Source organism: Rhinopithecus bieti, unplaced genomic scaffold (genome assembly GCF_001698545.2).
Source record: "Rhinopithecus bieti isolate Rb0 unplaced genomic scaffold, ASM169854v2 scaffold_13261, whole genome shotgun sequence".
NCBI lineage: Eukaryota > Metazoa > Chordata > Mammalia > Primates > Cercopithecidae > Rhinopithecus > Rhinopithecus bieti.
In genome coordinates, this window is record NW_016807494.1 from 215,726 (window position 1) to 229,050 (window position 13,325).

A 13,325-nucleotide genomic window follows, 5' to 3' on the forward strand; every position below is an offset into this window, starting at 1 on the left:
AACTGGGGGCGTCTAGCTCAGCATACAGACTTGCACTTGAGCCCCTCTTCTCGGCCCTGCACTTGACCTTAACTTCCCCCTGTATCTGTTGCCTCTGAGTTCCAAGCCTCTCGGGCTTTCTGCGGGGCAAATCAGTTTCCTGCTCATCTAGATCCCCCTTTGCAGGCACTTTAGCTCATATCTTCCTCTGCTAATGTTCCTCCTCCATCTGCTTTCTGTCTTCCAGACTTTGCTGAAATCTCTTATCTGTAATCGTCTCCTCTTACATTCTCCTAGTCTTTGGGTTTATGCTGTCAAAAATGCATTTGCTTTCGTTTTAGTGGGGTTTTGGGAGAAAGGATAAACACAGGTAGTTATGTTTAGTAGGAATCTGCATTTCTTATTGCTTCAGGCTTCTCCCCATCTCCTGATGGCTCTAAGCGGTGATTGTGCTCTCAAGGGTTATGACAGCTGCAGTCCCAATCCTGGAGCCCTCCCGGCACTCCTGATGGTGTTGTATCTTTGGAGTTTCATATCAAAAAGTTAGAACTTGTAAGAAATAAAATGCCACCTCTTCTCCCACCCTGGGGACATTGTGACAGTGATGAGCAGAAGCCAGCAGCCTTTGCCTGTCAGGGCCACTTCCAGAGTGATGATGAGGCTGCTCATGAGTGTCTTTGTCTGGACTTGTTCTGGCCCAGAGGAATCAGACAACAGAAGCTGCCCCCAGAGCAGGTGACGTGAAGGATCCTGGCATCTGATGACAGCAGAGGCTGGGGAGGCAGGGCTGGTGGCCCCCAAACACGCAGCTGTCGTGGAGGTGGAGGTGCAGACAGCAGGCACTGAGCGCTGGGTCAGGAACATATGGTAGCAGGCGGGGCTGGTGGGCTGAGCTGACAGGCAGTTGGCCTTGAGGAAGTCCAGACTCCGGTGGGGGGATTCAGCTCAAGGATTGGGGTCTGAGTCTGGGGAAAGGGAGGATGCCCATTCCCAGGGGATGGCTCAAGGCAGGGATACGTAGGCAGATTGTGGTAATACAGGGGACATTCTGGGGACTGAGACAGGAGCGAAGAGGGACAAAGGGACAGGCAAGGGCCTTGGCATCTGAGCTGGAATAACAGCAAGTTGGAAAAGCAGGCCCCCTGGGAGGGCCTTGGGACAGGGTTGATTCCCAAGCACGGGTCAGAACACTATCCTGAGCTGACGTCAGGTGGACACAAGGACTTGGAGGCAGGTGATTGCAAAGGAGCCTCCTCCTCCACCAGTACCTGAACTCGAGCAAACTTATACCTCACAAGATGGAGGTTGGGCAGAGAATCAACTTTGACATCTCACTAACTCTGGCAGGGTGGGCAGGAGGGAGATGCACCACCCTGTGCTGGGAACCTGATCTGTTTGGTGGTGACGCTGATGGTGTTGATGAGTTGAACTTAGGGAATGAGTTTTGTGGAGCAGGCACTTTACAGGCATAATCTCATGGAGTCCTCACATCAGGTCTCTGAGATGGTCTTGCCACCCCTGTTATACAGATGAGAAACCAGGGCTCAGAGAGGTTGAGCAGGTTGATCAGGATCACACAGCTAGAGAGCGGCAGAGCCGGGATTCAAACTGTGTCTGCCTGAAGCCAAACACAATCTCTTCTCGATCCATTTTACTGCCTCCCGAGAAGTGACTCACATTCCTTCAAGATATGAGTGGTTTCAGGATCTCCTGTAGAAAGACCCAAAGCAGCCATTGACATTGCACAAGGCCTGGGATCAGCTGGGGGAAGGGTCTGCTTCTCTAATGACACAGCTCACCCTGAAACCCTGGTGTGTCACAGGCAGCTAAGCACAAGTGCTGAGGGTGTGGGAAGCGCCCTCAGTTCTCTGGAGCCAGTAACAGGATTTAATTTGCAAGCCTGTCCTGAGCTCTCTTACGTCTGCCAAGTTAATTGGGTTTTGGGCATCTGTGAGCTGTGATGAAGTGTCTACATCGTGCAGGGAAGGCTGGTCCTGCTAGTCCTGTTAATGTGTCCAAAGCCCTAAACTCCAATCCATCTCCAGCTGTTGCCTGGAACCACGTCTGCTCAGGCTGTGAGGGAGATTCAGATAGAGGGAAAAGCTATATAGAGAGGTGACGATATAGATGTAGAAATAGAAATAGATATACGGATATAGATGTAGGTATAGATACAGAGATGAATATAGACATAGGCATGGATATAGATATAGAAATGTGGATGTAGACGTAGTTATAGACATACATGTAGACATAGATACATATATAGATACATAGAGATCACCAGAGACAGCCCAGGCAAAGGCATACTTTGAAAATAGCTATCACTTACTGAGCTCACTTAATCCTCACAGCAACACTGTGAAGTAGGATTTTGTTTTGTTTTGTTTGTTTGTTTGTTTTTGTAGAGGGGAATCTCACTATGTTGCCCAGGTTGGCCTCGAACTCCTGGCCTCAAGTGATCCTCCCACTTTGGTCATGCAAATTGTTGGGACTACAGGTGTGAGCCACCATGCCTGGTCAGATAGGAATTTTTATCCCCTTTTCTACAGATGAGGAGCTAGGGCTCCCAGAGGTTGAGTGACTTGCTGAAATCACACAGGGATGGAGATTAGGAAAGGGGTCCTGATGGATCCAGGTGTCCTTGCATGAAAGCCTCGTTTGCTGCCATAGCCTCCACTGCCCCCAGACCTCCTGCTCTCAGCCCTGCCAGCCTTACTTAGCCTTCCGGGGCAGCAGAGAGGCAGCCCAGACTCCATTCTCCATGTAGCCTCAGTGAGGGAAGAAATGAGGTCCAAGGGGGGAATGAGCAAAGTGAACAATGGGGAAAAGAGTTCCCAAAGGAGAGCATGCCCGAGCCCAGTTCTGCTTGTCACCCCTGCCCCTGTCTCCCCTTATTCTTTGGTTAAAGAACTGATTTTCAGCCAGGTGCAGGAACATTCAGGATAATGGCATTTCCCAGCTTTGCTAGCTGTGCTGTAACTGAGTTGTGGGTTGATGGGGTGTAAGTTGCAGTGGTTTGTGCAAATTCTAGGAAGTATCCTTAAAGGGAAGTGTCTTTTTCTGCCCCTTTGTACTTTTAGCTGCCTGGCATGTGGATGTGATGGCTGGTGCTCAAGCAACCATGGAAGCCACGTGTTGAGGAGGGCAGAGCAGTAAGAGAGGAGGGGCCTGGGTCCCTGGTGATGGTGCGGTGGCATACTGCTCCAGGCTGCCTGTTTCCATGAGAGACAAATACAGTCCTATCTTGTTGAAGCCTCTGGGTTTTCTGGCACAGTCAGGCAAACGAATCCTAATATTCAAACTGTTTAATTCCTTTCACTAAAGCTGACATCCCTCATTACAGAGGTCCCACTGTTGTCCTCTAAATTTCAAATGTGTCTGTTTCAGATCTTCTCTACTTTGTAGGTTAAGTGAATGTGTTCAGGGTGGGTAGAGGTGGGTAGGAAGAAGAAAAACAATTTAGTTTTAACTTGGGAAAGCCAATGTGTGCCGTGAGGATGCAGAAGGGGCAGCCAGAAGCAAGGGGTGCTCAAACTCCATCAGCACCTGTCTGATCCCGGATATACCTATGGCTGCCTCTCAGTGGCGAATCTGCGTGCGCTCTAAAACCTGCCTTGGCTCTGGGCAGGAAGCCTGTGAGGAAGCCCGCCAGCTTAGGACTGAACTCCGCGCTCCTTGCTGCTGTCCCTTGGCTGGTGGCTGAGCTGTGCCTGGCACATGGTGTGTGCTTGGTGGTTATCTGTTGAATAAATAAGTGAATGTGAGGCAGCCAAGCAGAAAGGGGTCACTGGAGAACCTCCTACTGGCCTGCGCGCTGGAAGGAGTGCACACTAGGATAGAGCTGCGGGAAGTTCCGCCATTTGCAGAAGGAGGAGCCTGGCCTCTCCTGTTGTGGGGCGGAACCTGGGATTCAATCTGTGAGGCGGGAAGCTTATACTAGCGGGACTTTCGCTACATGCGCACAATGTGTGGTGAGCAAATCATAGTGACTGGGGTAGCCATTGCCTCAAAATTTTAACTTTTATTAGGAACATTTGAATTATTTTCTTCTAGCTATTTTTAAGTAGATAATACATTATAATTAATTATAGTCACCCTCCTGTACTGTCAAACACTAGATCTTATTCATTTGATCTAACTGTATTTTTGTTCTCTTTAATCAGCTTCTCTTAAACCCCACCTTCCCCCTACCCTTCTCAGCCTCTGGTAACCACCAGTCTACTATCTCCATGAGATATTCGTTTTTAGCTCCCACATGAGTGAGAAAATGCAATACCTGTCTTTCTGTACCTGGCTTATTTTACTTAACATAATGACCTCCGGTTCCATTCGTGTTGCTGCCAATGACAGAATTTCACTCTTTTTTATGGCTGAAAAATATGCCATTGTGAATAGGTATCACATTGTCTTTATCCATTCATCTGTTGAAGGACACTTAGGTTGATTCCATGTCCTGGCTGTTGTGAATAGTGCTGGCAAAAACATGAGGATGCAGTTATCTTTTTGATATATTAATTTCCTTTCTTTTGTATTTATACCCAGCAGTAGGATTGCTGGATCATATGGTAGTTCTATTTTCAGTTTTTTGAGGAACCTCCATACTGTTTTCCACAGTGACTGTACCAATTTAACATTCCTACCAACAGCGTGTAAGACTTCCCCTTTCTCTGCATCCCTGCCAGCATCTGTTGTTTTTTGTCTTTTTGGTAAAAGCCATTTTAACTGCGGTGAGATGATATCTCATTGTGGTTTTGATTTACATTTCTCTGAGCATTAGTGACGTTGAGCATTATTTCATATACCTGTGATTCATTTGTATGTTTCATGAAATGTCTATTCAGATCTTTTGCACATTTAAAAATCAGATTATTTGTGGTTTTTTGCTGTTAAGTTGTTTGAGTTCCTTATATTTTCTGGTTACTAATCTTTGCTGGATGGATAGTTTGCAAATATTTTCTCCCATTCTGTAGTTTGTCTCTTCACTTTGTTGTTTCCTTTTCTGTGCAGAAGCTTTTTAGTTTGATGTCATCTCATTTGTCTATTTTTGCTTTCCTTGCCTGTGCTTTTTGAAGTTTTACCCAAAATATCTTTGCCCAGACCAGTGTCCTAAAGTGTTTTCCCAAAGTTTTCTTCTAGTAGTTTTATAGCTTCAGGTCTTAAATTTACATCTTTAATTGATTTTGATTTGATTTTTGTATATAGTGAGAGACAGGGGTTTAGTTTTATTATTCTGCATGTGGATATCCAGTTTTCCCAGCACCATTTATTAAATAAACTGTTATTTCCTTAATGTATATTCTTGATGCTTTTGTCAAAAATAAGTTGGCTGTAAATGCATTGATTTATATCTGTTTTCTGTATTGGTATCTGTTTTTATGCCAGGATTATACTGTTTTATTACTATATCTTTGTAGTATATTTTGAAGTCAGGCAATATGATGCTGCCAGCTTTGTTCTTTTTGCTCAGGATTGCTTAGGCTATTAGAGGTATTTGTGTTTCTGTATTTATTTTGGAATTGTATTTTCTATTTCCATGAAGAATAGCATTGGTATTTTGATTGGGATTGCACTGAATCTGTAGGTCACTTTGGGTAGCATTGACATTTAACAATATTAATTCTTCCCCTTCAAGACCATGGAATATCTTTCCCTGTTTTTGTTTCCTTTTCAATTTCTCTCATCAGTGTTTCATCATTTTCCTTGTAAAGATCTTTCACTTCTTTGGTTATATTTATTTCTGTGAGCCGGGTGTGGTGGCTCACACCTGTAATCCCAGCACTCTGGGAGGCCAGGGTGGGCGGATCACTTGAGGCCAGGAGTTGGAGACCAGCCTGGCCAACATGACAAAACCCTGTCTCTACTAAAAATACAAAAATTTAGCCAGGCATAGTGGTGTGTACCTGTAATCCCAGCTACTTGGGAGGCTGAGGCACTAGAATTGCTTGAACCTGGGAGGCAGAGGCTGCAGTGGGCTGAGATTGCACCACTGCACTCCAGCCTGGGTGATGGAGTGAGACTCTGCCTCAAAAAAATATACATATAGTTCTATGTATTTTGTATTTGTTGTAGCTTTGTAAATGGGGTTGCATCTTGACTTTTTTTCAGACTGTTTGCTGTTGGCATATATAAATACTACCGATTTTATTATGTTGACTTGTACCCTGCAACTTTACTGAATTTGTTGATCAGCTCTAAAGGTTTTTTGGTGGAGTCTTCAGGTTTTTCTAAATAAAAGATCATATCACCTGTGAACAAGGATAATTTGACTTCTTCCTCTGATATGAATCCCCTTTATTTCTTTCTCTTGCTTAATTGCTCTGGCTGGGACTTCCAGTCCCCAGCTCTTTATTCCCCATTTGCCTCACTTGGGGCCACTGACTGTACTTCCTCTTCTCCCTTGCCTTCCTGTGTTGACTCAGCCCTACTCGGCCCTGCCCTCTGCCCCTTTGCCAACTACTGACCTCAGGCTCAAAGAATTTAAGTAGACTTGTCCCAATATTCTGTGACTCAGTATCAGGCCATTATTGGTGGCGATCAGTCCTGATTTGGCCCCCCACTTCTCATGGGTGGGCTTCACCTTGTTTCCAAGACTCAAACCCTCCTCCAACAGAGTCCCATTTTGGAGTGCTGGACTCCTGTTTTGTTCCTGGGACCTGAGTCCCACCAGGGTGAGTGGCCTAGGCTGGGAGGCCTCTGCAATTTGTTCCTTCCTTGTTCTTGGCAGGTCCTACTCCCTTGGGAATGGAGTCCTGCTGACCCCGGAAGCCCTCCCTGCCCTGGACTCCCTGGCATCTGGCCCTGTCCTTCTCTTGGGGCCTTTCTAATACCAATAGTTTAATTTAAACCATTCCTTTATTAATGTAGCTTTATTAATGTAGCTTTATTAATGTAGCTACATATCAGGAACTTCTGTGGGCACTGGTGATACAGCAGAGTATAAGACAAGGTGGTCCCGGCCCCTGGGGAGCTTATAGACAGCAGTGCAGAAATAAATTAAACATAATGCTGTATGGTGGTCAGTGCCATGAAAATCCTGAGGGCTGTGTGCATGACCACACTTCAGGTAGCCTTGACAGAACCAGTTCCTCCTCCTTTCTTGCTTGTATTTCTCAAGAATAACTGTAGAAAGTGCTGGGAATGCAACATCCTGAGATAAGGAAGAACTGGCCAGAATAGCCCAGGATCTGTTCCTGTCCTTCCTAGAATAGGATGCCCTACAAAACTTTAGCCCAGCAAATCAGGTTGCTGGTGGGGTTTAAATCTGCTTTCTGAGGTTCCGTAGCTGTAGTGCAAGTGAGGGACGTATAGACAAGATTCCATCCACCCTGGACAACTTTCTTGAGCCTCTGCGGACTGGTTCACCACAAATCCCAGGTTCCTACTGTCCCTCGCTGCCTGTGAGTGATAAACTTGCTTTATTTAACTTGCTGTATGAGTGGTCTATTTCACTTGACTCATGCAAGTGGTAGAAATTGTGGCCCAAAAGGTGGTGGGCTGAAGTGGTAACCAGAGCACAGCAAGCCTGCTTTGCACGGTGAGAGTGTTTTATAGGGGAACCTGGGCAGGTCTGAGGGGATCAGGGAAGGCTTCTTGGAGGAAACGATGTTAAAGTTGAGCTCTGAAAGAAGAGCAGAGGCTAGCTTCTCAGGAGAGGTAATGGCATGGGCGAGGTTCTGAGCCAGGAAGATGGGTGGCAGAAAACCTGAGAGTTTGAGCACAATCATTGAGAGGAAGAAGTGTGCATGGAAAGGCTGGAACCTGGGCAGGGCCTTCTGATGGCCCACAGAGCATGCCTGTCCAGGCCTCCCCCTGGTGTGGGCCTGAGCCTTGCCCCTGCACACCCAGGTAGATCCTATCCAGGTCTTGCCACTTCCAGTCACCCACAGGTAAGGGGCCATGCCTTGCTGGGTCCCAAGTTCTCACATCTTATCTCTCCCTCCTAATAGACCCTTTCCTGTTGCCACACAAATCTTGGCCACACTCAACACTGCAGGATCCCGGGCCATTTTTTAGAATCTCTTTTAGGAGGGTCAGCTGCTTGCCCTTAGAACCTCAGGACGAGAGGAAAAAAACCAAAAAACAAAAAAGGGCAATCCCCTTCAGCTATACTTCAATGATGGGGACAGAAATTCTGAGTTTGATCTTCCCTGAGTTTTGTGGTGGCCCAGAGACTTGGCTGTGACTCAGCCCACTGCCTCTGCTACCTGTGAGCTGCCCACTCTGAGGGGTGAGTCACCTGAAGCCCCCTCGTGGGCGCAAGCCTTGTGGGGAGAAAAGCTCAAAGAGAAAACATGAGAGGGACGTCATCACCAGGCCCTGCTGGGAGCTTCAGTACATCCTGCAATTCTGGAACCAGATCGGCTCTGTTACTTCCTTTGATTTAAACTTCTGTTTTCCCTCAACCCACTGGATCCATCTTTGAGTTATTTAATTCCAACTGTAATAAAAAATCCATTGAACCGCACACTAACGCAATATGAGGCTGGGAAGCAAACAGCAGGCCTGGGAGGGTGGAGCTGAGCAGAGCGGAGTCTACAGGGCCTTGTCCTTTTTATGGGGTCTGCTACATAAAATCTGATCGCATTTTGACTCAGAATGTGGGGATGGGAGACATATTCGATTTAAACTGGGGACTTTATGGGTGGGAGGAGAGATCTGTGCTGTCCTTGCTGATAACAAAGATTTGTCCTTTTCCTCAAACACAGCTACTCTCCTTGTAGCTTTTCAGGGTGTACCAGGTCCTAGGCCTCCACCCACCTGTGTCTTAGGGACTGCTGGCTGTGTACCAGGCACCCTTACACTATTTACATCTTTAAATTGGAATCACAGGCTCTGACCCACTTCCCAAAAGCCAAATTGTTCTTACTGTCCTAGCTTCTGCCTTTGAGGCTCACTTCCTTCTCTCTGGCCTTGCTGCATGCCACAGACAGCTTTGACTTCTGACTTTTTGACTTCTGATCCCTTCCATCCACTGTAGAACTCTCCTCTAGACCTTTCTTCCAGCCAGTCTGGTTCACCAGAGTCCCGTTACTCGCTGTAGGCATGAGTGGTGTTGCCTGACCTGGTTATAGGAGTCACTGAAAGAGAAAAGGCTTCCCCATTGAACCCCCTGCTTTGGGGCCCACTCCTTCTGTGCCTGTAGAGCCTGACCTCACAGTCTAGCCCAGATGCAACTTTCCTCTGGGGTCTGGTTAAGGAGGACTGCCTCATCCAGGGTCCCAGGAGCTGCTTTCAGACCAGAAGTTTCCATGAGAGGGCTGGACCCAAAAGGAATTTCAAAACAATGAAAAACTGGCATGCCTGGGAATGGGCCAAGCTCCGGGCCATCTCGCGAGCCCCTTGCAGGGCCAAGCGTTAACCCTTGAATGTGGGACTGGGGAAGCTCCTGGATTCCACTGGAGGGTCCTGAGTGGTCAGGTTGATGGGGCCTAGGAGGGGAGATGTCAGGGTAGCAGCTACTTGTTAACTTGTGGGAATATACTTCAACATTTTATCTACAGGTCAGCTGTACAGGTGCATACCAGCCTATTGGCAGTCCTGGTTGGTTCTGCTGAGTGTTTGTTGAATAGAAAAACAGGTCTCATTTCTAGAGCTGCTTTCTCATTGGAACCGCATCCTCTTGAGGCTTCCCAGGGGCTTGTCAGGTCGCTGACCTCAGATTCCTGTCCTTATTTTTTTTTTTTTTGTGGTTTTAAGGAGCGGAGAGTTTAATAGGCAAGAAAGATGGGAGAAGGCAGAAGATAGAAGCTCCCCCATACAGAGACAGAGGGAGGGGGCCTCCAAAGCCAAGAGAGGGAACCCCAAGTGGGGCAGAAGCCAGCCAGGTGTGTATATATAGAGACTGGAGAAGGTGGTGTCTGGTTTGCATAGGGTCCAGGGGATTGGTTTGACCAGGCATGGCATTCATGTAGCCTGCAAAAAAGCTGGACCTCCCACCCTAGCCTTTTAATATGCAAATGCAGGGCACCAAGATGTTCTACACATGTGGGGCTATGTGGGGGCGGTCATGTTGCCAGGAACATGTGGGGCAAGAAGGCAGAGGGAATTGCTATGTTGGGTGGACTCAGTTTCTAATGGACTGCATTTGCATATCAAAGGTTGCCAGCTTGGCTATAAGAGCTGCGGCTTTACAAGAAACTTTTCTGGAAATGCTTTAAAAAATGAAAACTTCCCAAGGACTCCTTTCCCTCTCTATCTGCTTAAAATAATTTCTTAATAACTCCTACCACATTCCTCCCTGTGGCGATATCACACTAACTGCTGTTACAGGGTTTTGGATGATGACTCTTTCTGGCTACTTCCTGCTGAAAAGGGGTGTCGAATGGGGAACAGCAGCTAGGGCTTCTCCTGGGGTGGATCTAAGGGTCCTCAAAGAATGGCGTGTCCATGTGTGGTTCAGTTTGCAGCACCATTTGGAGTTTGATTGCTTCTGTGAGTTGGGTGATCCTCACCTCTTGAGGTCCCCAGATAAACTCAGAGCTTCCAGAGCTGTTAGAAAGTGACATTCTTTACTGACCACAGGTTAGGAACCCTGTGCGGGGACTGTGTAGATAAGGTAAGAGGCCAGTTCTCCCCAAGGGGCTTTTATTGGCTCTGCATGTCCAGCTTTATTCCTTAAAGGGAAACACACCCTTTCAGTCAAAGCCTTGGTAAAATAGCCAGTTTTTCCAATTGTGTCCTGTTGACAAACAAAAATGATGCTTTTTTTTTTTAATTTAAATTTAAATTTTTATTTTTTCGAGACGGTGTTTCACTTTTGTCACTCAGGATGGAGTGCAATGGAGCGATTTCGGCTCACTGCAACCTCTGCCTCCCAGGTTCAAACAATTTTCCTACCCCAGCCTCCCGAGCAGCTGGGGCCACTGATGTTCGCCACCATGCCCAGCTAATTTTTTCTGTGTTTTTAGTAGATACAGGAGTTCACCATGCTGGCCAGGTTGGTCTCGAACTCCTGACCTTGGGTGATCCACTCACCTTGGCCTCCTGAAGTGCTGGGATTATTACAAGCGTAAGCCACTGTGCCTGGCCCAAAAGGGCATTTTAAACAAAAATTCTGACATTTAAAAACTGAAAATATGAGCCCAGGAGTTCAAGGCTGCAATGAGCCAATACTGCACATTTGTACTCCTGCCTGGGAGACAGAGTGAGACTTGTCAGTAAGAAAAAAAAAACAAAACAAAACTGAAAATAGAAAAGAGGGCTTTTACAGTGTTGATGAACTCATCTTAGAGTGCATGATTTATAAATACGTAAATATCCATGTATATTTTCACAGTGATAACTACTGGAAAAATGAGAATGTTAAAAAAGCCAATCTAAACAGAGTCCTTCTCATTCTACCTGCCTCTTTATGTTGGTAATGCCAGGAGTCTTAAGAGAGCTGCTGTGGTCTATGTCACATTCATCCCAGCCTCCTTTCTAATCCTGTAGCTGATGATAAAAATGTGATAAATCCTCTGGCTTAGCTTTGATGCTTTTTCATTAATTCACTTCTGGTAACAAATTGTGGCAGGTCTTCCACTTTCATCCCACCAGCCATTTCCATCACCTTGTCTAAAAGGGCTTTATTGTAACTGCAGCCCAGGAAGAGGTGGTTGGCCCAGACCATGGAGAGGGACAGCAGCTGGTCCAGGCAGCCACCACCATTGGGCGGGTCATGGTAGTCGGGCAGGTGGAGCAGGATGAATTCCATGAGGGCCTTCCATTGCTTCTCACTCTCTAAGTAGGAGTGAAACTGTTGCATGAAGTTGGCTGCCTGCCGTACCCCCGAGACCAAGTCCTCCATCGCGGTGGCTGCCTTGCCACCGATCATGGTGCCCACCACAGCCAAGGACTGGATAGCTTGCCGCCATCAGAAAAATGGATTTTTATTGCACTGATGCAAACAGCTATATTGCCATAAGTTAAGAGTACTCACAAATAATTTCCAAATTCTAGAGAAACCAGGCAGAGAAAAATAAACATCCTCCAAATTTTGTAAATAGTTTAAAATAATTTTCCTTGACTCTGAAAAACAAAACAAGGATCAGCAATATTCCAAACAAAAGTCAAAAAGTTTGCTTTCACTTTCTGAATGCAGTCCACTTAGTTAATTCTTGTTTTGCTTGATATTTGTGAACATGTTAGTTCTTTATGAGTCCTGTACATTCTTTCTCTATTCCAATGTTAAAACCTTCAAAGCTATTAAAAACTTGCATTTGAGAGCACCTGTTAAAGTCCTTAATATAGCTTGATTATAAACCGTCTTTTGAGAAGGAACAAAACAAGCCAACAATTACCTGCCAATGGCAAAATTCCAGGCTAGTCACAGTTAAAAACAAGACTGACAAAGAAGTTTATTTCCATGGTTTACAATAACTTTACCCTTAATTATGATTGATAGCACATACTCAGACATTAGCATTTTAGAAATCCCATACAATTTTGGAACATATATTAGTATTATTCACCAAAATATAACTTAAAGAAGATTGGAAATCATTTTGGCAAACTAATGTGACTAAACATGTCAAATAATCCTGTTTACCTCTTTTCTGAATGTTTCAGGGGCCCTCGGAACCATCCAAAATCCAGGCATCAGGAAGGACAATTTCCAGATTGTCGCAAGTTATTTTGCCAAAATGATGACTCAAAAGCCAAACACCTTTCATTAGCCTTTACTATGACATGAAAGTTCTGTTCAAAGCCAAATTTTACCCTTGCATTAGTTTGCTAATGTTAACCTCAATTAGTTTAAATGAAAGCAGTTTGACCAGGAGGTGAAGTCTTTACAAACCGTTTATGACCCTTTTACTAAACAGCAGATTAGTGTCTTAAGACCTCCTTGCTATGCTTTTATTTCAATGCTCAATTTATGAAAAGATCATATAGATACTATGGGAGAAAACAGTGTAGTGCTTCCACCATGCGTTTCATTACAAGGCAACCCAAAGCCAATTGGCTTATTTTGTAATCAGCCCATCCCTGATGACAGTCTCATCTCCCAATGAGGGGTGGGCATGTTTCCTTATCTTCCAGGTGGCCAAGAGCATGCTTCTCTCATTTATAACTACCATTAGTCATAGGTTACAGTATATTTTCTACCTAGTTATTACACACCAAAGCTCTCATAATGTGAAGTAGTTTCTGATACCCCCAAACTCAAAACCATCAGTGCAAAACAGAACAGAGCCTTCGATTTTGAGAGAGATCCTTTTAAATCCTGGGGTTTCATGAGGAAAACAGAGGTTTTTTTCCCCAAGTGGGGTCTGTGGTGCCTCCTCTATTTTTCCCAAGGAGTCCCATGCTGCCAGAAGTTATTTAGGGCCTCTCATTCTTGCATTAAGAGTGGCAAGACAAAAAAA

General features: G+C 45.6%; 1 pseudogene; it reads right to left on the reverse strand.

The window, feature by feature from the left end:
- Positions 1 to 11,443: 11,443 nt before the first annotated feature.
- LOC108535933 (CDKN2AIP N-terminal-like protein pseudogene) lies at positions 11,444 to 11,794 on the reverse strand (annotated as a pseudogene).
- Between the last annotated feature and the right edge of the window lie 1,531 nt (positions 11,795 to 13,325).